We start from the raw sequence: 25,788 nt of genomic DNA on the forward strand, positions 1-25,788 counted from the left end.
ACTTGTAAAGAGCTGTTCAGTAGTTATCCCTCTTACCCATTAAAACAGGCAGGCCCTGTATGTGAAATATAGATATGAAATAATTATGAGGATGGATGTATTTTTAACAACGAAAACACAGCCACAAATCTTTGATCCATGTTGTTCATAACTGGACTATTAACTATCTGTAGGCTACAGCACAACGAAGTAGGAATAAAAATAATAAACACAATTAAAACAGTCAAAGAAACCATTTAAATGGAGAACGAGTAAGATTTTCCTAAAAATCAATGTATTGACTCATACTAAAATAATCCCTCTCAGTCATGACTTATGACCCACTAGACGTGTGTGGCGGTGTGTGTATCTGCAGAGACCCTGTCGTCTGTCTGTGTTTTCTTATTTTTCTTATTTTGCTGTGTACGAGACGTTTCTGGGCGTTAACCTTTGGGCAGCGGGACTCTATAAAAACGAAGTGACCAGGTGCCAGATCGAGTTCGTAAGCACACGTCCAAGAGGAAGCAACGACAATGGCTGACACAGCGCCGAAAAGATGCAAATATAGCGGGGAGATACCAAGCGGACAAAGCTCGTTCCAAAACGAGAGTGAATCGGGTTGGCTTTCATCCGCTGGCGAGCACTGAAGGAGAGGATGGGGATGAAGAGTGACGCTGAGTTGGCCTGTACACTGGAATGTGTTCTGCAAACGGCGGTCATGGGGCGTGACCTTCTGGTGTTGTTAATCCGGGGGCAGGGGCCAACTTTGAATGTTGTATTTACAAACAGTGACTGACGAATCCTACTCATTCTACCTTTAACTGTGTAGCCCAGGGGTGCCCAACTCCAGGCCTTGAGGGCCGCAGTGTCTGCAGCTTTTGTTGCAACCATGCACTACACCACCTGATTTAACGAATTCCTTTCCCTCCTTGGTCCAAGAAGTGAGCTATTTAGTTAAATCAGGTGGTGTAGTGCATGGTTGCAACAAATACCCGCAGACACTGTGGCCCTGGAGGCCTGGAGTTGGGCACCCCTGATGTAGCCTACTTACTCATGGTAGAAGCACAAAAATAAAGGGAAAGTGACCAAATCAACAAGTCAACTAAATCGGGCAGGCAAAACGCTCCGATTCTGAAACGCTTCTGATGGGATATGAAGCCGTGCAGAGGACGAAATGAAAACCCGGTGAAATCAAGAAAATGATCATGTTAGATCACTGAGTGAACCAAGTTACACAATAGGGCCGTGGGATCAGGTGACCAACAACGTCACTGAAGTTACACGATGGGTCGGCCGACCAACAACGTCACTGGTAATCATGGAACTATTGTATTGAACATAGCATGGCCATGTCATGTGATACGCTACTTCACTACACTTGAACAACAAATATTACTGGGACCGCTACAGAAAATTGTAGATGAACATTTAATATCCAGAAATTCACATTATAGACACTACCACTGAATAGCCCTGTAACAAATTGACTACAGTATTGAACATTGACCATGCAGAGTCCAGCTATATACCAGGTTTTGACAGTCTTGTTAGACTTATTTTTATCTTCATCACCACCACCACCCCTTCTCATCTCTCAACCGTTTCTCTGACTGAGAAATATGTGTTTCTGAAAATGGATGTCAGAGGGGGGAAGGGTGGTGGTGGCAGGATTTAATACAGACTCATTATTTTGATTGATGTTTGAGGAATCTGCCACTCAAAGAAGACCTAAGAGGATTCGGCTCCATGCTTTATGGTTATGAAAACCTCGGAGAAAACTTTAAGTCCCTTTATAGATCTCCCTGATGCTTCTTCTTGTCTTTCAACTTCATCCTGACAAATGGACCAGAAATATTTTTTTTATTTTTCCCTGCAAATAGAATTAAGCGAACGAAGAGGCTTTCTGGAGTAGGTCATTTTTTATTCATCTATTTTTTTTCTTTTTTTAAAAAGAAGTGTGATCAATAGAATCGGTATTGCAATGTAGACATATTTTGGTTCTGTATTCTCCCAGATTGGTATCCATCCATCCATCCATCCATTATCCAAACTGCTTATCCTGCTGTCAGGGTCGCGGGGATGCTGGAGCCTATCCCAGCAGTCACTGGGCGGCAGGAAGGGAGACACCCTGGACAGGCCGACAGGCCATCACAGGGCCAACACACACACACACACACACACACACACACACACACACACACACATAATTATTATATTATCAAATCAATCAAATTATAAAGTCCACTTTTTTAATTATCATAATGTTGGCACCGTGAGTAAAATATTAGCCTGGTGTAACAGTTCAGGTATTTCCCCCCCTTTTTCTCCCCAACTGTATCTGGCCAATTATCCCACTCTTCCGAGCCATCCCGGTCATTGCTCCACCCCCTCTGCTGATCCGGGGAAGGCTGCAGACTACCACATGCCTCCTCCGATACATGTGGAGTCGCCAGCCGCTTCTCTTCACCTGACAGTGAGGCATTTTAACCAGGGGGATGTAGCGTGTGGGAGGATAACACTATTCCCCCCAGTTCCTCCTCCCCGAACAGGCGCTAGTGCAGCGACCAGGACACATACCCACATCCGGCTTCCCACCCGAGGACACGGCCAATTGTGTCTGTAGGGACGCCCGACCAAGCTGGAGGTATCATGGGATTCGAACCGGCGATCCCCATGTTGGTAGGTAACGGAATTGACTGCTACACTACCCGGACGTCCCTCAGGTAATTATCATGGAAATATTAGAGGAATAATTTGTGTTTGATTGAAGGTAATCAGGGTGACGGAAATAGAGATGAGGTAAATATAGTATATCCTCAGTCAAAGGGAGATGCTGCAGTAGAAATGGAAGTCTGCCTTAACAAATGGTCTGAGTTTACTGTAGTAAGGGTCAATTATGGGAGGTATTATATTTATGTTATTGAGTGGCAGATGCAGAGAGTCGTTTAATAGAACCCGGGGAGAGCTGAACTTCAGTCAACACTTCCGGAATTACTTTCCATCACCAGGATATTCCAGTCAAACATCTCCCTCCACCTGTGAAGGAACTCAGTTACAGTATCCCTTACTGCGCACAAAAATGATCTGTCATTAATTTCCCTTTCCTCCCTCTGCTGTTAAATAAGTGGCAGAAAAATTCAAAATGAGTTAGCATCGAGGCTGGATAGAAGCGCAGATTACACCTCAGTTGGAAACATTACCGTTTCCTCCAAATGAGGAAAAAAAAATATTACCCATATAATTGCAAATGCCACGTTCCATGACATAAGCAAGAAAATGTATGCAAATCCCTGTAGGAAATGTCTAAGACCATGCATGTTTGTTGTTGCTGTAGTTGTTAAATTAGATTATGATCAAATAACATAAATAAAACATGAAACTGTTTGCCAAAGCCAAAGTCACGTTGATGAGTTTCTGTTTTAGGACAAACTCGGGCATTATAAATATCTATTCGTTCTTGTATCTCGTTTCATCTGGTCCCGCCGTTGCCACTATTCAGACATCTGATCACTGAAGCTCAGATTAAATTAGATTAGATCAGATAGATTATTGTTCGTTATCATTATCCAACTAAACTCAACCCCCCTATTAGCAAGCTTCATTAGGTGTTTTATACCCCCAACCCGCATTGTACTTGGCCAATTACCCCACTCTTCCGAGCCGTCCCGGTTGCTTTCCACCCTCTGCCAACCCGGGGAGGGCTGCAGACTACCACATGCCTCCTCCGACACATGTGGAGTCGGCAGCCGCTTCTTTTCACCTGACAGTGAGGAGTTTCACCAGGGGTATGTAGTGCGTGGGAGGCTCACGCTATTCCCCTCCCATTTCCCCCTCCCCCCCAAACAGGCACCCCGACCGACCAGAGGAGGCACTAGTGCAGCGACCAGGACACAATATCCACATCTGGCTCCTCACCCGTAGATACGGACAGTTGTACTGTAGGACGCCCAACCAAGCTGGAGGTAACACGGGGATTCGAACCAACGATCTCCGTGTTGGTAGGCAACAGACTAGACCACTACGCTTCCCAGACGCCCAGATGTTTTATACTTTAAATTCATACATACATCCATTATCCAAACCGCTTATCCTGCTCTCAGGGTCACGGGAATGCTGGAGCCTATCCCAGCAGTCATTGGGTGGCAGGCGAGGAGACACCCTGGACAGGCCGCCAGGCCATCACAGGGCGCTTTAAATACAACCTCAACCTAATTATCAATGATTATTTCAGAGTTCTATGATAAACTTTGTATTTTTCTTGACGATTCGTATGATGGTACTGTAAATCATGAGAGAGCCTAACATGGAATTACAGTCTTCAAGGAACTTACCCCATCAGGCATGTAGCCTGGAGATAAAATAGTATCATTAGGAGCTCTGCAATGTGCTTACCATCACACAGACACAGACACACACAGACACACACAGGCACACACACACACACACACACACACACACACACTGCGAGAACAGCGTTGGTCAAACTGAGCCAAAAGGAGAGAGAGGGATGGGTTCCAGCAGAGCCCGAGCAACATTCCTGCAGTGTGGCCCCCCCGACTGCACTGCAAGTGTGAAACATATCTGGTGTTGTGTTATGTGGTGTTGTTTAATACAAGAAAAAAAGGCCATTGTCATTGATGAAACCTTAGTGCCATTGGCGAAGTCCTCTGCATCCAACGACTTTGGGACACTAACAACTCTGCTCTCTCTGCTTCGATGTGCTTCTGACAGTGAGCTCTGATAAATGATTCATGAGAACCTCTTTGTTCACTGTGGAATGTAGCATAGTTATGGCAGCGATACTCATCAGGGCAGTCCTAGTATGTGTACTATACGCTGACAAACAAGTGTGCAAATATTAAACGCTTACATTCTGAATATACTGTGGATGCATGCGTTAATGAGTATGCAGCAATGTCCCATACACTCAGAAATATAGAAGAGGGTTTATGAAGCATGGTAAGGTGGCTGTGTGCTTTGATGGACTGTCCTGTGGCTGGACTGCTGCTGGTGTGATTCCTCCAGCAGTTGTGTGTCATTTTTGTGTACATGAGAAATGCCTGGATGTATGTGTACTACACCGGCAAGAAGATTGGGCAGTTATACGGAAACGAGACGAATTATATCTAAATAAGATCAGCCAACTGACCAGTTTATTTGCACACTAATAAAAATTAGAAGTATTTAAGAAAAACATGGTAATATACAAAAAATATATATTAACCATTTTTTCAAAAATATATCAACGCTTAAAGTGTAAATGTAAGGGGTGTCCGGGTGGCATGGCGGTCTATTCTGTTGCCTACCAACACAGGGATTGCCAGACCAAATCCCCGTGTAACCTCCGGCTTGGTCGGGCGTCCCTATAGACACAATTGGCTGTGTCTGCAGGTGGGAAGCCAGATGTTGGTATGTGACCTGGTTGCTGCACTAGTGTCTCCTCTGGTCGGTCGGTCGGGGCGCCTGTTTGGGTGGGTGGGGTGGGGGGTGGGGATAGCGTGATCCTCCTACATGCTATGTCGCCTTAGTGAAACTCCTCACTGTCAGGGGAAAAGAAGCAGTTGGTGACCCCATGCGTATCGGAGGAGGCATGTAGTAGTCTGCAGCCCTCCCGGCAGAGAGGGTGAAGCAGCGACCGGGGCGGCTCGGAAGACTGGGGCAATTGGCCAAGCACAATGCGGAGAAAAAGGGGGTAAAAAAAAAGTAATCAGTATTGAAGCCATTTTTTAATTGTCTTGATTAGTGTGTGTGTGTGTGTGTGTGTGTGTGTGTGTGTGTGTGTGTGTGTGTGTGTGAGAGGTTGCATATGTTAACTTTTGGTAATTATCCTTGTTGCGCAGTAGGGAAAGTACAAGTAGGTGAAGCAGAACTCAGAGCAGGTGTGTTGTTTACTGGAAGACGCACACAGTTTTTGGACTGTCAGGTGTAGCGTACCACTGAGCCATTTGTTTGTTTGCATACAAGTTATTTATTGATATAGTGCATAAGTGCATGTATATGTATAGTATAAGTGCATGTGGATCGTTGTCTGTGCTGTAGATGGACCTGATGGTGTTCAAATAAATACATTTGAGTATGGCTTTACGGACGTTTGGGAATGTGAATTATGCAACCGACATGTTACAAAAAGTGGACCCATCAATTAGGCAAGTGCCGTTATATAGCCGCCCCTCAGTGGCTTTTAGGTTTGTTTTTTTGTTAAGTCACTATAGTAGGTATGGTATATATCTATGTGAGGTCTGCACTCTGGATCCATATTCACTGACTAAATATACTCTCTACTATCGTAGAACAAGAGACACATTATGTGACATCTTAGCGGGAGACGGTGTGCTTCCCTTGGCCTCAAGTACAGCCAAGACCGTCTTCTGCTTAATCGTACGACTGACTCCTCTCAGATGGCCAGGGACATGCACATGCATGCACACACACACACACACACACACCTCCAATGTGACAAGAGCAAAGCAGAGTGCCCAAGGTATTAAAAGAGGGAGCTCACGGCTCTCAATGAGCAACAGAGCGCATCGGACAGAGAAGAGAGACAGAGATATGGGGGGGGGGGAGAAACAGACCTCTGAGCGACGGTGCCGCAACATGCAACGACTGATGAGAGAGGACAAGGTCACGGATCACAGAAAAGGGAGATGGCCATGTATGGCATGTGTAGCAACATAGTGCATCACTCCCATAACCCCTGCGTATAAAGATGTCTTTACTAGAGACCACACCTGTATGCATGCTGAAACACTCAACAGGTACGCACAACGCCACACAAACACCCAAAACACACAAATTAACCACAGACCTTTATTGTGATAGGCTGATTTTCTTTTGCTCCGGGTAGAAAACTTTTGTGATAATTTATGTATGTAAATATTCAAAGCATGCCATATTCTGCTAGCTTTTGCCCTGGCATGCCCTGTTCTTTTCAAAACAAAAGGGCGATTGCCCCAAAGAAAGCTGATTGCAGTTATGTTTATCATCACACTGCCTCCATCCCAGACCATCGAGGGGTTTGCAAGACCTGGCCTAAGAACAGTGCTCAGAGGCAATTTGTTAAGTCCTGTCCCCGGTGAGTGCTTTGCAGACGGGTGTTGTCCAAAGTTAAAGTCAATTGGTTTGAGTTTATTTACAGCCAAATGCCCAGAGACCAGCCTCTGTTATGTTGTTTGGGGAAGAATAAGAGCTGAAATTGAATGAAAAGGATCGCACCACATGCATAATTCATGGCTATCCTCATGAAAACACACACACACACACACACACACACACACACACACACACACACACACACACACACACAAGAACAATCATAAATACACACCCACACAAGCAAATATGCTTCCATTAACTGACAATGACACACTCACAAACACAGAGAGACAGACCGTGTGTGTGTGTGTGTGTGTGTGTGTGTGTGTGTGTGTGTGTGTGTGTGTGTGTGTGTGTTTGTGTGTATTACAAAGGCTTTTTCGGTCATTTATTCATCCGCTGAAGTCAGACCAATTTTCCCAGCATGGGTGTTATTTGGGCATTATAACTTGAGAACAACATCACAGCAAGATCTGAAGACTGCTCAAGACCAGGCAAGTGATGAAGGGAGCACAACAAGAGACGGCTCTTAAGAAAATCAAAACTAGCTTCACCGTAACAAATTGTTTTTGCAGACTGTTTCTGTTAAGTGTCCAAAGTACACGCAGAAGATTGATGCACTTACCGGAGTGATTTTGCATTGTAATTTTAAAAATGGCTCGTGTGTGACTAAAAAAAAAAACTAAACAAAACTAAATAGGACAGAAACAGGGAAAATGTGGGAGGGAGACTGAAGATGAAATCTAACAACAACAAAAAAAGGTGGGAAGAGGGCAGAAAATTAAAGCAAAAAATGTGGGTGAGGCAGTTAGGGCACCAGAGACGCAGAGGGTGGAAACAAGAGAGCGAAGCAAAATTAATGGCTTGGATCTGAGTTTCAACCCTCTCCTCTCCCTTTCAAGGTTCAGGGTTGTTTTTTTGTTTTTTTTATCAGCACCCAAGCATGCATTTGTTGTGCAGACAGCAGATTCAGCATTCCAGAGTTATAAACTGGCATTACAGCAATACAGATTCTCAAGACATCAAAACAAAACACATTAAAACAAGTATTGCCCTAGTATCGGGGTATCTCGAGACCATCTGACCCCAAGCCCTGACTGGTGCATTGCTACGGTGCTAAGTAGCTCACAAAGTCATTGTTTGTAGCGAATTCAGGGGGCTGCCGGGAAGCGACCCCGAGTGGCCCGCACCACGGGTGATTACGCTAACCAGTTGACTAAAGGGTTAGCGCAGTCGCCCGTGGTGCGGGTGACCCAGCTTCACGTCTCGGCTGTGGTGGATTCCCGGCTGCCCCCCGAATTTGCTACATTGGTGTCAGAAGTGGGATGGTGAGACCGTGAGGCCATGTAGCCTATAGATTTTATCAGGGTTTGTACCCCTGATAAAATCTATAGGCTACATTGTCCTTCTTAATAACTCTGCGACTGTGTGGACATTAAAGCAGCTGTCAGGTGTGCTGTGCCATGGTAAATTGCGCCCCCCCCCCCAAAAACATTGTTAGTACCAGCCACCACTGCTGGACCCTGCTGTTATCCTCATTTAATATTGTATTCTCTAAATTGTGTTTTATTCTGTACACACAACATCCATTACACATCTGTCCAACTTGGGAGAGAGATCCCTCCTCTGTTTCTCTCCCTGAGGTGCCTTCCTATTTTTTCTCACATTTTAAAGGGAGTTTTTTTTAGGGAGTTGTTCCTTAACCAATGCAAGGGTTTAAGGACAGGATGTTGTAGTGCTGTATAACCCCTGAGGCAAATGTGTAATTAGTGATATTGGGGTATACAAATACGATTGACTTGATGCTCAGAGGAAGTGAAATGCAGGCACAAGGAATAATGTAAAGCAGAAAAATGTGAAACATCCATTTTAAGCATCATAAACCTGATCACTTTTATTAAAACTCCTGTACATTTTCAAGGTTCATGCACAATTCATAACTTACATCAGTCCCTGCATACATTTAGCTTAGCCTGGTTATTAGTACAGCCACGTACGGTGGAACATGTACCTGAGCTCCATAATTCCATTTCATGCAACGCTAATGACAAAGAAAGAAATATTTATTTTTATTTTTTTGATTTTTATCTTTTTTTTTAGTGTCATGCACCAGAGGTGCTCAGCCCAAATGGCCTTACAAGACACTACATATATTCATTGCAATGAAATTATTTACACCATAATAATCACCAAAAAAAAAACAACGAAACAAAAAAAAACAAAAAAAACAACACAGTTTTGAAAACTCAATTTCATACAAATGTGTCTTTGTGTCCATGCTTTATGAATTCAATTTGCCAAAAAGTGTGAACCTTCCCTAAAACATAAATCAAGTCTTTGGTGATCATCTAACCAAAAGAAGTTAATACAAATAGACAACATTTTACCAAAATAAATGTCTTATGTCATCATATAAAGGACAGTAAAACTAATGAATTTCATTTTAAATTCCTCTCAAATCGTATAACAAACAAAACCCCTCCTCCTCAGGAGTGCCAATAAATCTACCTGTTTCTATGGTTAGTGGCAACGTACCTGAAAGTAACTGAACAGAAGGAGCTTTCACTTTTGGACAACTTTTGCGTAACATATGGCTCTGAGCTATAATTATTCTTGATATGACAATATGTTCTTAACTTTGGTCAAGAGTCCAACTTTCTTTGGACATGGGGAACAATTTATTCTGCATGTCCTGAATATCATATAACGTAATCAATTTTGAAAAACGAATGATAAATTGTTCATAAAAAATAAAGATCTCACTTTGTTGGCCCAAGGATGACCATTAGAGGTTTTCCAATCAAATATAATTCTAGTGAGTCTATGTTCAGGCATACTTCCAAGTCTATTCCATAGTCGAATCATATTGCATTTGTGTCTGATATTTGGAGGTTGCCATCCCATATCTCCACTAATAGCTAGAACTGGCATGAGCTTATGAACTCCCAGAAATGATCTTATGGCTCTATATTGAATTTTATGACAATTTTAATTTTCATAAAAACTCCAGATACGAGAAGCATAATCTGAAACAGGACATACACAAGACTTGTATAACTGTATGGCATCCTAGTTCTTTACAAGCTTTAACTTTATTCAGTACTGACCCCAGGGCTCTACCAGTTGAATTAATTAGAACTCATATGCCTTCCTTGAAGGTCATATCTTCATCTAAGGTCAGGCCAAGATATACTGCTTAGTATACACACCAATACTGTTGTCTTAAACTTACATTTGAAAAAACTCCTTTCTACAGATGGTTTCCTAAAATGAACAATTTTTCTTTGACTTGATTTATGACAAGCATCCATTCCCTACACCATTCTGCAAATATATTCAACATATTTTGCAGATCTTGTTCACTTTCAGTTAGTAAAATTATATCATCTGCATACAATAATGTGCCTACAATCATATCAGCAACTCCAACCCCCAATTTGGACAATTTCATTTGAAGAGCTAAATCATTAACATACATGGAGAACAGTGTTGGTGATAAAACATCTCTTTGTTACACACCTACTAACTGTATGGGAAACCATCCTGTTCTAAAGTATTAACCTGAACACAAGCAACAGGTGCTCGGTAAAGAGCGTTAATGGCAGAAATTTACACCTGATATTCCTAATCTGTATTCATGGAGCTCCCTATTTACCAAGTTGAAAGACTTTTTAAAATTGATGAAGCATACATTTATTATCTTGAAGTATTGCTCGAATAACAGAAGTGACTGAATAAATATGGTCAGTACAAGAGTGTGCTTTGTGGAAGCCACTTTGTTCATCAACAGGCAAACCCGACCTTTCAAGATGATCTGAAAGTCTATTGTTTAGAAGAGAGGAGTATGTTTACATCAAGCGTTAATAAGGCTTATGCCTCCATAACTAAGCGCTAGTTTAGGATCATTTTTTTTGAGGACTTAGGAATAGGCTTTATACCACTGAGAAGGAACAAAACCACTGTCAAAACAGGACTGAAACAACTCAAAACAAAATTCTAAGTAACCTAGGTGATTTCAACACCTCATCGGAATTGTCGTCAATTTCAGTAGCTTCCCTTCATTTAGTTTTTCAATCACTTTCTTTACTTCCTCAATAGTGAAATTAACATTCAAATACAAATTGCAATTATAGATATCTGCACTCATTTCACTCTACATTTCCCCCTTTAGGCTGCTCATTTCTTTCAGAAAAACCTCATCAAATAAAGAATGATTACATCCTGAAAACAAATCTGTAAAATCCTTTTCCCATCTCTGCAATACTATAACTATATAAGAGCTACATCACTCATTTTCTAAATTTACCTCCATAGGGATTTCTTTTATCATCCTGGGACCCAATTTATTAATTTCATTCCAGAATTTCTCGGGATTATGAGTTGTAGTGTCTCATTAAATATAGTGAGTGTAACCGCTTAAACTTAAACTTTACTACATGTAACATTTTATCAAAATTGGCTTGACTTTTCCTAAATTCATACCTCAGCTCCCTGTGCTCTGTTCTTCGTTTTCACAGCTCAAGAAGTTCTTTTCTGCTGCTCTGAAGTGACCCCACAAGATTTGCAAGTCTTGATTCCAATAAGGTTTTTATAATTTTTTTTTTACCCTTTTGGAGTACTTTGGAGTATTGTATTTGTTTTCAACACATTTATCCAATTCTATGTATAAACAATCACAACATTTTTCATACCAAGCATTCATATCAATACAAGATAATTTTATTGCAACTGTACATACATCCAATGAAATTAATTCTCTGTATTTCAGCCATCCACACACAGGGAGCCATGTTCACTAGGAGCAGTGGGTAGCCATAGTGTGGTGCCTGGGGACCAACTCCAGTTCTTTCGTCATCGCTTTGGCCAAAGGTGCAGGCAGGGGTATTAACCCTAAAATGCATGTATTTTATAGTGGGAGGAAACCGGAGCGCCCGGAAGAAACCCACGCAGGCACAGGGAGAACATGCAAACTCCATACAGAAAGGACCTGGGACAGCCTGGGGTTCAAACCCAGCACCTTCTTGCTGTGAGGTAACAATGCTAACCCACTGGGCCATCGTGCTGCCCCTATCAACTTGGCTATTCTTATTTAACTCCAGCTGATCAATAAGCTCCAACATAGTATTATTACATAGACTGGATGACAAAAACATTTCAGGGAGTCATCTTACACACACACATTATATATACAGTGCTGCTTAAAAGTTTGTGAACCCTCCAGACATGGTCACTGTTTTTGTAAAAAACATTAAAAGAAGCTTATTACACATACATCCAAATCCCCAATTTGTAAAGCACACCTTCCAAATAATGGACACACACACAAAAAGAGATATATTTTCATTATTTAATTCAACAAAGGTGGTTTATTTCACAAAAACTGTAATATTTGCTAGTAATATTTGATTTGCTAATGTCCCTTATGGCTTTCCGTAGCACCACAACAAAGTCACGTGATGTACGTAACAACGTCAGTCTGAATCCGGTCGGTGAATAAACACCCAGCACGAGAGAAGTCGTCCTTGCTTTATTAATGTTATAAATTAACATAGCCAGAGGGCACAGACCATTACAAAAACTGAAAATGTAACATGTGCAAAAGTATGTGAGCCCTTGTATTAGTAGCTTGTGGCTCCTTCTTTTGAGGCCATTACTTCAACCAAACGTCTTCTGTAACCACGAACCAGTCTCTCGCATCTGCTTATGGGGATTTTTGCCCACTCCTCCTTGCAGAACTCAGCCAGTTGAGAGAGGTTGGAGGGACATCTGGTATGTACCAACTTCTTCAGGTCTCGCCACAACATTCCAATTGGATTAAGGTCCGGACTTTGACTGGGCCTATCCAGAGTACGAATCCTCTTTCTCTGAAGCCATTCCTTTGTAGTTTTGCTGGAATGCTTTGGGTCATTGTATTGTTGCATAATCCATTTTCGTCCCAGCTTCAACTCCCTGACTGATGGCAGGAGATTCATAGTTCCTTGGATAATATGGAGTCGTCGAGGTCCAGAAGCAGAAAAGCAGCCCCAGACCTTCACATTTCCACCGCCATGCTTCACTGTTGGGAGGAGGTTCTTTTCTTCATATGCAGTGTTGGCTTTTCTCCAAACTTGTTGGTTTTGATTATGACCAAATAATTCTATTTTGGACTCGTCTGTCCAGAGAATGGACTTCCAGATGGCCTCTGGTTTGTCCAAGTGCTCTCTGGCAAAGTTGAAACGGGCAGCTTTGTTCTTTTTTGAGAGCAGAGGCTTCCTTCTAGCAACCCTCCCATGAATGTCATGGTGATTCAATTTTTGTCTGATTGTAGACGCATGCACATTTGTCCCAGATGCTACCAGAGAGGTCTGCAACTCTCTAGAGGTGATGTGTGGGTTGGCCTTTACCTGATTTATTATTTTTCTGGTGCTTCTGGGTGATAGTTTTGATGGGTGTCCACTTCTAGGCAGAGTTGCTGTCATGTTGAAGGCCCTTCATTTGTAAATTATTTGTCTTACAGTGGATGGATGGAGCTGGAATCTTTTGGAGATGGTCTTATAGCCCTCCCCAGACTGATGGGCTGTCACTACCCTCTTCTTCATGTCCTCGGATATCTCCTTTGCTCTCGGCATTGTTGATTTGTATGGGACCACAGTGGTTTGGTTGGTTTCCTCTCTCTTTTAATTAGTGCAGGCCAAACCCTTTCCCAAGGATGTCTCATTTCATTGGTCTGCTTAAATGATTAATTAAGCACCCAAATGTGTTTCACCACAGTCTGTTACCTGCTTGACTTAACCAATGCAGCTGGGGGTTCACTTACTTTTGCACATACACTAATTCTATGTTTCATGTAGTTTTTGGGCTACTTAAACAAGTCCCACTAAATGAGTACATGCAATTGATAAACATATATCTGACATTTCATACATAAAAACGGGTGATGATAAAATAAGAAAGTCATGGTAAAACAACAGAAACATGTAAACTGCTCAAGGGGTTCACATACTTTCAAGCAGCACTGTATATACACTACCGTTCAAAAGTTTGGGATCACCCAAACAATTTCGTGTTTTCCATGAAAAGTCACACTTATTCACCACCATATGTTGTGAAATGAATAGAAAATAGAGTCAAGACATTGACAAGGTTAGAAATAATGATTTGTATTTGAAATAAGATTTTTTTTACATCAAACTTTGCTTTCGTCAAAGAATCCTCCATTTGCAGCAATTACAGCATTGCAGACCTTTGGCATTCTAGCTGTTAATTTGTTGAGGTAATCTGGAGAAATTGCACCCCACGCTTCCAGAAGCAGCTCCCACAAGTTGGATTGGTTGGATGGGCACTTCTTTGAGCAGATTGAGTTTCTGGAGCATCACATTTGTGGGGTCAATTAAACGCTCAAAATGGCCAGAAAAAGAGAACTTTCATCTGAAACTCGACAGTCTATTCTTGTTCTTAGAAATGAAGGCTATTCCATGCGAGAAATTGCTAAGAAATTGAAGATTTCCTACACCGGTGTGTACTACTCCTTTCAGAGGACAGCACAAACAGGCTCTAACAGGTACTATTTAATGAAGATGCCAGTTGGGGACCTGTGAGGCGTCTGTTTCTCAAACTAGAGACTCTAATGTACTTATCTTCTTGCTCAGTTGTGCAACGCGGCCTCCCACTTCTTTTTCTACTCTGGTTAGAGCCTGTTTGTGCTGTCCTCTGAAGGGAGTAGTACACACCGGTGTAGGAAATCTTCAATTTCTTAGCAATTTCTCGCATGGAATAGCCTTCATTTCTAAGAACAAGAATAGACTGTCGAGTTTCAGATGAAAGTTCTCTTTTTCTGGCCATTTTGAGCGTTTAATTGACCCCACAAATGTGATGCTCCAGAAACTCAATCTGCTCAAAGAAGTGCCCATCCAACCAATCCAACTTGTGGGAGCTGCTTCTGGAAGCGTGGGGTGCAATTTCTCCAGATTACCTCAACAAATTAACAGCTAGAATGCCAAAGGTCTGCAATGCTGTAATTGCTGCAAATGGAGGATTCTTTGACGAAGGCAAAGTTTGATGTAAAAAAAATCTTATTTCAAATACAAATCATTATTTCTAACCTTGTCAATGTCTTGACTCTATTTTCTATTCATTTCACAACATATGGTGGTGAATAAGTGTGACTTTTCATGGAAAACACAAAATTGTTTGGGTGATCCCAAACTTTTGAACGGTAGTGTACATATATACACTCACTGGCCACTTTATTAGGTACACCTTGCTAGTACCGGGTTGGACCCCCTTTTGCCTTCAGAACTGCCTTAATCCTTCGTGGCATAGATTCAACAAGGTACTGGAAACATTCCTCAGAGAGTTTGTTCCATATTGACATGATAGCATCACGCAGTTGCTGCAGATTTGTCGGCTGCACATCCATGATGCGAATCTCCCGGTCCACCACATCCCAAAGGTGCTCTATTGGATTGAGATCTGGTGACTGTGGAGGCCATTTGAGTACAGTGAACTCATTGTCATGTTCAAGAAACCAGTCTGAGATGATTCGAGCTTTATGACATGGCACGTTATCCTGCTGGAAGTAGCCATCAGAAGATGGGAACACTGTGGTCATAAAGGGATGGACATGGTCAGTAACAATACTCAGGTAGGCTGTGGCGTTGACATGATGCTCAATTGGTACTAAGGGGCCCAAAGTGTGCCAAGAAAATATCCCCCACACCATTACACCACCACCACCAGCCTGAACCGTTGATACAAGGCAGGATGGCTCCATGCTTTCATGTTGTTGACGCCAAATTCTGACCCTACCATCCGAATGTCGCAGCAGAAATCGAGACTCATCAGACCAGGCAACGTTTTTCCAATCTTCTATTGTCCAATTTTGGTGAGCCTGTGCGAATTGTAGCCTCAGTTTCCTGTTCTTAGCTGACAGGAGTGGCACCCGGTGTGGTCTTCTGCTGCTGTAGCCCATCTGCCTCAAGGTTCGACGTGTTGTGCGTTCAGAGATGCTCTTCTGCATACCTCGGTTGTAATGAGTGGTTATTTGAGTTACTGTGGCCTTTCTATCAGCTCGAACCAGTCTGGCCATTCTCCTCTGACCTCTGGCATCAACAAGGCATTTTCGCCCACAGAACTGTCGCTCACTGGATATTTTCTCTTTTTTGGGCCATTCTCTGTAAACCCTAGAGATGGTTGTGCATGAAAATCCCAGTAGATCAGCAGTTTCTGAAATACTCAGACCAGCCCGTCTGGCACCAACAACCATGCCATGTTCAAAGTCACTTAAATCACCTTTCTTCCCCATTCTGATGCTCGGTTTGAACTGCAGCAGATCGTCTTGACCATGTCTACATGCCTAAATGCATTGAGTTGCTGCCATGTGATTGGCTGATTAGAAATTTGCGTTAACGAGCAGTTGGACAGGTGTGCCTAATAAAGTGGCCGGTGAGTGTATATACACACACACACACACACACATACATATATATAGACACATACACACACACACACACACACACACACACACACACACACACACATATATATATATATATATATACACACATACATACATACATACATACATACATACATACATACATACATACATACATACATACATACATACATACATACATACATACATACTGCCTTGTATGTTCCTCTCTAACAAAATGGAAATCCTTTCAGTTCAATTACCTGGTGGCATTTCAAATGAGTCTCATTAAGTGATAATGTCAGGGATACAATTTAGCATTATTTGTTTTCTGAGCTCATAGATCCAATCTGTCCAACCAAATTGTTGGACCGATTTGAACTATGAGCGCATATTCCACTGCACTAATATGCAATTGTCAGATTTTGCAGCTTGAGCTACCAATCATTCAACCGGATTGTCTCTCTTCTGACCACGGCCCCAGCAGCTACGTCTGTCACTGTCCTCCAACGTCTGAACATGTCTTGTCAGTCACCCACTGCCAGTAAGGAAGTAATGCTTTCCACATGGGAGCTCTTTAAAGGAAAGTTCTAAAGTTAAGATCAGTAAGCCTCTCTATATGGGACTTTGCATTATGAATGTAAACATGATGAAATATTTCCTTTTCCCTGAGGCTCTGCTTGCGATGAAGTATAGCCACTTTTTCCTGTTGGGAGTGGAATTTAGCTTTAATTACTCCTGCTCCTCATCCTTTCAGTATCATCTGCTCTGTGTTGACTAGCTTGGGTACTGGTTCACATTGAGGGCCTTCCAACAGACGGCCTTAACTGTCTCCAGTACTTCTTCCCCATCGACAAACGGTAGACCCACAATGATGACCAGAACTTCTGGGTTAAATTTAGAACCTGGCACTTTGCCTCATCAAACTTTATTTCCACTCCAATTCTGGCAGAAAGTTGCCCTATATACAAATCATGGTTGTCTTAGATTTGTTTTATTTTACTGTCCAGGTCTGCTTTTAATTCATCTCAATTTTCAGCAATAAGTAACTCCAGCCCTTCCACTTTACTGTCCAGCTGCTTTGCAATCTTTTCACAAAAAGCAACGAGATGTTTGCCAAATTATTTGTTATGACTTTGTACTTTATACCTATTTTCAGCAGCACAGTGGCTAGCACTGTTAATTGACAGCAAGAAAGTCTTGGGTTTGATCCCCATGCTGTCCCAGGTCCTCTCTGTGTGGAGTTTGCATGTTCTCCCCGTGTCTGCGTGAGTTTCCTCTGGGTGCTCCAGTTTCCTCCCACCATCAAAAAGACATGCATTTTAGGGTTAATACTCCTGCCTGTGCCCCTGATCAAGGCAATGGAAAGAAGAACTGGAGTTGGTCCCAGGGTGCTGCAGCAGCCCACTGATCCTATACAATAGCATGGGTTAAATGCAGAAAACAAATTTCGTTTTAACCTGACCTGAAATAAATAAATAAATAAATAAAGTGGCTTTCTTTTGACAGAGTTTGATCCACTGGTTTCCACACACCATGCAACATTGACACATGCACGGTACCTTTATATCCCCCCCCAAAAAATCAATATATGTAACACTATTTATGTTAGACACATTTGAACACACCACCATGGATGGCAGGCCACTCGGAAGCATACATTATTGCTGCTTACGACTACTTCCGCTGCTTCAGCGGAAGTTACACCCATAATCATTTCCACAGTAGCACCCCAAGGAATAAGTTGGATAACGTAACTGAAAACGATTGGTTTCACATGCAAATTGCCATGAGCATTAACTAGTGTTTCAATGGCAATGTGTACTATTCACAGAAGATTTGGGATTATTTGCAATCACAGCATTGTAAGATGGCAACAGCTGTACTCTTAGCCGCCCCCCCAGTCCATGGATGGTCGTTCCCTCTTCTCATAGATGGTCTCTGACTCCCCACTCAAACCAGCATTCCTCCTTATCAAGGATGTGCATATCCTCATCCTTGAAAGATTGGACATTGGCCTGTAGATGGGCTTAGACTGCAGAGTCCTGGGCTGATGTGTTAGCTCTTCTGTGTCATGTTATCCCCTTGGCCAGTGTGTGTTTGGTTTCCCTGATGTACAAGTCACAGCACACCTCCTGACACTCAGCTGTGTATACTATATTGCTCTGTTTGTGCCGGGAGACCCAATCCTTGGGTTGGACCAATTTCCGGCACAGCGTGTTTTGGGTTTGAAAGCAACTGAGATGCGATGTTTGGAAAATATGCATCTAAACTGTTCCAACACTCCCACCACATACAGAATCACCACTCGTTTATGCTTAGGCAGCTGTTGTTCTTCTCTTCTATTCGATTGGCTGGTGCAATATTTAGGCATCTTCCTGGCTTTGACTAACACCCAGTTAGGATAACCACACTTAACCAGGCCGTTTAATGTGAGATTTCTTCCCTTCCCCGATCGCTGTGTCAGTGGAGATGTTGTCAGCTCAGTAGTGCGGCATCCTGATGACTCCTAGTTTGTGTTCCCATGGATGATGAGAGTCAAACATTAAGCACTGATCAGTATGTGTTGGTTTACGGTAAACATCAACAATCAAATATCCCCCATCACCAATTGCAATTTCACAGTCTATGAGGGCTAACCTGTTATTTTTCACATCCTCTTTGATGAACTTGATGTGGTTTGCCACCGAGTTATTGTGGTCGGTGAAATGTGGTACAACTTCAGATTTAATTTTAACCCAGGTGTCGTCCACAAATCTGAACCAATGGCTAGGGCGGTGTCCATGGATAGGACATATGATCCCTCTTTTCCACTACCTCCATATACAAGTTGGCCACTATAGGGGAAACTGAGGGACACATAGCATGCCTATGCCTCTGCCTATAGTACTGCTCCCTGTATGTGAAGTATGTGGACCGAAGACACAGCTTCAATAACAGATACACTTGGTCAGTGTTAAGGGTCGTCCTATTGCTAAGGGTGGGGTCATTTTGTTATTTCACATGGACTACCTCCACTGCTTCATCAATGGGAACGCATGTGAAGAGAGATGTAACATCATAAAAAAATATTGTTTCATCCCCCTCCACAAGGATGTCCCTCACCTTATCCACTAAATCCATAGTGTTCTGAATGTGATGTTCATTACTGCCTACCAGCGGGTTAGGAATAGATGCAAGAAACTTAGAGATGTTATAGGTCACTGAGTTAATCATACAAACATCAAGTCGTAATGGCACATCCTGATTATGTATCTTAGGTAAACCATACAGACTAGGTGTAGCTTCCCCTGGGTATAATCCATAGCTGTCAGTAGTATTGTCCTGTTCTAACATCTTTAGACAATCTATCACCTTTTTCTTGTAGCCACTGCCTGGATCTTGTTTCAGGAGCTCATAAGTATTCATGTCGCTACGTAATGTAGTATCTTTCTCATGATCATCTAGTTTAATTCAACAGGCTGTCCTTCAAAGCTAAGTGTCCAAGCACGATGTGGGCTGGTGACGAAAGCCATCGATGATCCTGCAATCACTCTCTAGAGGTCAGTGGCTGAAATTGGAGTAAATGTGAATGAGTCAACCATATCACAAGCTCTCCATAAATCTAGCCTGTATGGGAGGGTGGCAAAAGAAGCCGTTGCTCAAAACTATGCATACAAAAGCATGCTTAGAGTTTTCTACCAAGCATAAGAGAGACCCAGTTAGGATGTGGATAAAGGTTTTGTGGTCAGATGAGATGAAAGTTGAGCTTCTTGGCCAAAACTCAAACGTGTTATGTGTGACACAAACCTAACACTGCTCATGCCCTAAAAAACACCTTCCCTACAGTGAAGCATGGTGGTGGCAGCATAATGCTATGGGGTTGCTTTTCATCTGCAGGCACTGGAAACCTTGTTCAAATTGAGGGAAGAATGGATGGAGCTAAATACAGGGAAATATTGGAGGTAAACCTGTTGCAGTCTGCCATAAAACTGAAACTTGGGAGAAGGCTCATCTTCCAGCAGGACAATGATCCTATGCACAAGTCTAAAGCAACAATGGCATGGCTCAACAACAAAAAGGTGAATGTTTTGGAGTGGCCAAGTCAAAGTCCAGACCTTAATCCCATTGAAAATCAGTGGCACAGACTGAAAATTGCAGTCCAGAGGCACCAACCTGCAAGACCTGTACAGATTTTGCCAGGAACAATGGGCAAAAATTACTCTAGAAGAATGTGTAAAGCTTATACATAATTACCCTAAGAGAATCATGGCTGTTATTGCAGCAAAATGGTACTCTACAAAGTATTGATATGTGTGGGTTGAATACTTGTGCAAGCACTATCCATCCATCCATTATCCAAGCCGCTAATCCTGCTCTCGGGGTCGCGGGATGCTGGAGCCTATATTTTAGTTAATTTATTTACAAAAAGTCAGTGAAACATAACTTATTTTGGCTTTGGAAAACATGCTTTTACAGCTTATGGGCTCAGAAAAATAATATTGTTGAATCAGTTCATCTAGCTACAACATTTATTGACAGATTTTTCATCACTCATATAAGTGACCTCTTTAGACAGTGCACCCGTTGATCGAAGAGAGGGGAAGGACAACAGCTGCCTAAGCATAAACCAGTGGTGATTCCGTATGTGGCAGGAGTGTCGGAAAAGTTGAGACGCCTATTTTCCAAACTTCGCATCTCAGTTGCTTTCAAACCCCAAAACACGCTGCGCCAGAAATTGGTCTACCCCAAAGATTGGGTCGCCCGGCAAAAACACAGCAATGTAGTGTTTGCTGTTAAGTGCCGGGAGGATTGCTGTGACTTGTACATTTGGTAAACTACACAGATGCTGGCCAAGAAGATGGCACAGCACAGGCGAACTAATGCGTCAGGCCGGGACTCCACAGTCTACACCTATCTACAGTCTTTCAGGGATGAGGATGTATACACATCCTTGATAAGGAGGAATGCTGGTTTGAACGGGAAGTCAAAGAGGCCATCAATATGTGAGGAGGGAATGACTATCCCTGAACCATCACCATCTTACAATGCTGTGATTGCAAACATTCCCAGATCCTCTGTGAATAGTACACATGGCCATGGTATCTCTAGTTAATGGTCATACCCATATTTGCATATGAAACTGGCCGTTGGTTTCGGTCGTTATGCAACTGTACTGTTTATAAGGGTGGAGATACATGCAGTCAGTTTAGACTGAAGATGTCACTTAGATGAGTGATGAAACATATCAGTCAATAAATGTTGTATCCAGATGAACTGATTCAACTTTCTTTGAATTCAATGGCAATGTGTACTACTCACAGAGGATTGGGGAATGATTGCAATCACAGCATTGTAAGATAATCTTTCGGTGTATTTCAGCATGTCTTACTCTGTAGTGTAGTCACATTAAAGCATACATAATGGCATGGTATAACACACTATCTATGTTAATAATTTCATCATAATGCTTTCTTAACATTTATTTACAACACATGGAACCTCTGTGTAAATGTTGAAAAAGGTGCAGCATAACTGGACAACAGAGGGAGTGTGGTTATTGGCTACTGACAAGGCACATTTATACCAATAACAGTTTAAGGCGGTGCAGTGGTTAGCGTGGTCGCCTCACAGCAAGACGGTCCTGGGTTAGAACCCCAGGGTTGTCCTACCTTAGGGGTCGTCCTGGGTCGTCTTCTGTGTGGAGTTTGCATGTTCTGCCCTTGTCTGCGTGGGTTTACTCCAGGTGCTCTGGTTTCCTCCCACAGTCCAGACATGTAGGTCAGGTGAACTGGCCATATTAAATTGTCTCTAAGTGTGAATGTGTTGGCCATGTGATGGCCTGGTGGCCTGGGCAGGATGTCTCCCCGCCTGCCACCCAATGACTGCTGGGATAGGCTCCAGCATCCCCGCGACCCTAATTAGGATAAGCGGCTTGGCTAATAGATGGATGGATTAATAGTTTACAAAACCTCATATCAGCACCAATTAATTGGTCAAACTGATGAATCAATCGACCCCTACACACAGTACATGCACTTCGACATTTTGGCATGTATTAATTATTATACTTTCCAGCATACACTGCTATACTACTTGAAGCACCCATACACCACACAGTTTCTGGTTTTTCGTAAGTGCTTGCTGTTGCAGTACCCTAGTAAAGAATACAGCCAGGCTCTCCAGTGAATAGTGAGAGATTCTGGTTTCGTTCAGTAGACAAATAAATCGTGTGCAGCCTGAAGGGCACACACACACACACACACAGACACACACACATGTGCGTGTCTGTGCGCACTATCACAAAGGCATGCATACATGAACACTGTAGTGGACAGTGCACGGTAACACCCAGTGAAACAGAGATGTAGAGCACTTCTTAATGGATATGAGGCATCCACGAGTGATAGCTAGGGCATGGGAAGGGAAAAGATAAGGTAAGAGCATGGTTCCCATATGGGCTTATGCATACACTCACAAATGCACACAGTTAAAGCACATGTACAGTTTCCCTCTTGCTTGAAAATACTTTTGATACATCATCTACTGCCTTTGTATATCTGAAAAGGTAAACAGCTACTGTCAAGTCTTGAAAATGAGCCAAAAACTATTCAGAGATCGACTGACCCTAAACCCCAGAAAAGAGAAGAAGCTGGATGGGAGGTAATATTAAAAAGAGATGAGCGATGAAAGTAAACAGAGACAGCTCTCTAATGCTTTTCCTACATCCCTCTTGAGATATGTGTGTGTGTGTGTGTGTGTGTGTGTGTGTGTGTGTGTGTGTGTGTGTGTGTGTGTGTGTGTGTGTGTGTGTGTGTGTGTGGACAAGGGGTGCGTTTGTGCAAAGATTACAGAAAGCCTCCTGAAAGACGAAGAGCACTGTTTGAAACAGGCTCTCGCTTTGTCTCTCCTTGCTGAACCTGCCAAATGTCTTTCAATCTAATAGAACAGTTCTGCAGAGTACAACAGGGCCTATGATATGTGCAATACCAAAAAACAACAAAAAACAAAAAAACAAGCACGATGGAAAATAATGCTGACATTGATTCAGCAATTTTATTTATTTATTTTATTTTTCTCATCTTAGGGCTCTATAATTTCCACGAAGCAGAAAACAGATGGAATCACAGAATGGAGTCATGAAAACGGATTCTGGATGTTACATGCTAGTGTGTTGTATTGAGAGTTTGGGAGGTTATTACAAGGGTCATTATACGAAAACATGCCATTTCCCATTCTTAATGATTGATTTTCAAAGTACTGTTTTAAAAGTCTTTAAGCCCCTTTTTGGAAGAAGTAGATCCTTACCTCTCAGAAAAATGTGCCGTGCCATATAAGGCTATCGTTTTTTTTATTTTATTTTTTTTCACATATAACCAACACAAATGTGTGTTTCATCAACCCTGTTACTGACATATCAAATATTGTTTGAAAAGGGTTTAAACCCATATTGAGAACAAATTTGATATACTATGGAATATCAAACCCCCCTTGTTACACTAAGTGTGTTTGTAAAGTCAGAATATTGAGCGGTTTACCGTTTTTCCATGGCTGAATATGCTCATTTACAATTGGCACTTTTACAGTGTCTTCTGTTTTAAGAAAAAGTTATGGAAACAAAATAATAATACCCCAATTTCTTTGAGTGGTTTACTGGTCTCTTTTACTTAACATATAAATTGAGTTGAATTTACACTTTTTCATTTTTTTTAGATTGCATTAGAATATTATACAACCAACAGGGCTGACACCTCAGTAACAGGGTTGACAGCAGTTACCATATTGGTTATACTGCTTGTTTAAGTTACAGTTATGAGTGTAATGGGGTTATAATGGGACATCCATAAGCCTTTAATTCAACATGAATAATCAGAATATTTTGGATATAGATTTTTTGAGAAGTTTTACCATACAAGACAATGAAAAATGATGATGACGCTGCGGATGTAAATGTAAACCAATTGTTTTATTCAAAATGTGAAACATACACATGTGAAAATATGAAGGATATTGAAATCACATCACAAAATGATCTATTGAAAATGTGTGACCTTAACAGAATAAACAAAAGCCTGATATTGTATCTGGTGTGCCCCCTCAAACACAATCAGTGCTACGCCTGTTAATAACAGCGGTGAACCTCTGTAACAAGGGACAGTGGAACACCCTGCCCGTCAACCATCTGGGAAACGGTAGTGTAATGCAATGACAAACAGTACAGCAGTGCCCCCCCCCCACACACACACACACAGACACCATCTTGGTCAACAATCTTGGTGGCGAACGGCAGCTGAACAATGATACAACAACCTGACAATAGTTTAACCACCCAAAAACTCTGAATGCCCCTCCCCAGTCACAGTGCTCTAGAACCGAAAAAAAAAAATCCTGATGGATATAAGATTTTCAGAACTTTCTCACACCTGTGTAACTCAATATTTCTATTTTTCTCCAATGTATAGAGTGCAAACCTTAACCCTAATGATCACTTAACATTCTTGTCTGCCTACCCAACAAGCTTTGACCAGATGTCTTCCTGTATTTCTACATGACGTGCTGTCACTCTAACAGGAGCAGGAATCAGTCTTAAAATGTCATCCAACATGTACGGGCTTGCCAGAAAAATCTATTCTCACCAACGCGGTGCATGCACTTCACTTGGGCATAGCCTTCATCTGTTGCCATGGTGACTCCTGGGTAGAGCTCCTTGTCATATGTTAGGACACACCATTGTCTGATAATCTCATCATTACTCCAAGTTGATCTCGTGGGGTCCCAGTTCTTCTGTCAGGTGCTCGTTGAACTGGGTTGGTTGAGGTCTGACTGTGTTGCTTGAGGCTGCTTGAAGTTCCTCAGCCTGGATGATTTGAGGGTCCTCTGACAGTGGAGGGAAGGTGAAGTGGTGAGTGTTGAAACATGTGCAGGACAGGTTCTTCAATGTGTTCTGAATTTCACTTGTGCTGCTCACCATTTCTGCCATTTGGCTCTCCTTTCTCTGTCACTTGGTTCACTAACAGACAGTTTTCACCCTGTGTCTCTTTTGCTTTCTCCACCTTCCCCTCTCATTTTGTAAATATGGTTCTTGTCTCTCAGGATCAGCATCTCTACGGTGTCTGTATCGGCACTGTAACTCAACTGCAGAAAGAGGAATCCTAACAAAATTATAAAATACAAATACATAACTCACTTTATCATTAAAAGTAACCTATTTCATGTAGCAACATAATAATAATAATAATAACAAAAATAATAATAATAATAATAATAATAATAATAATAATAATAATAATAATAAAAATGAATTTGATTTATAAAGCACA

At 42.1% G+C, this 25,788-nt stretch overlaps 1 long non-coding RNA gene across 1 annotated transcript in view; it reads right to left on the reverse strand.

Moving 5' to 3' along the window:
• Positions 1-2,086: 2,086 nt before the first annotated feature.
• Positions 2,087-25,788, reverse strand: part of LOC130112233 (uncharacterized) — a 91,932-nt gene continuing 68,230 nt past the window's right edge. Inside the window, exon 3 of the long non-coding RNA XR_008810217.1 lies at positions 2,087-2,107. This is a non-coding gene — a long non-coding RNA (uncharacterized LOC130112233). The remainder of the gene's footprint in view (positions 2,108-25,788) is intronic.

This window comes from Lampris incognitus, chromosome 5, assembly GCF_029633865.1.
Source record: "Lampris incognitus isolate fLamInc1 chromosome 5, fLamInc1.hap2, whole genome shotgun sequence".
NCBI classification, from domain to species: domain Eukaryota; kingdom Metazoa; phylum Chordata; class Actinopteri; order Lampriformes; family Lampridae; genus Lampris; species Lampris incognitus.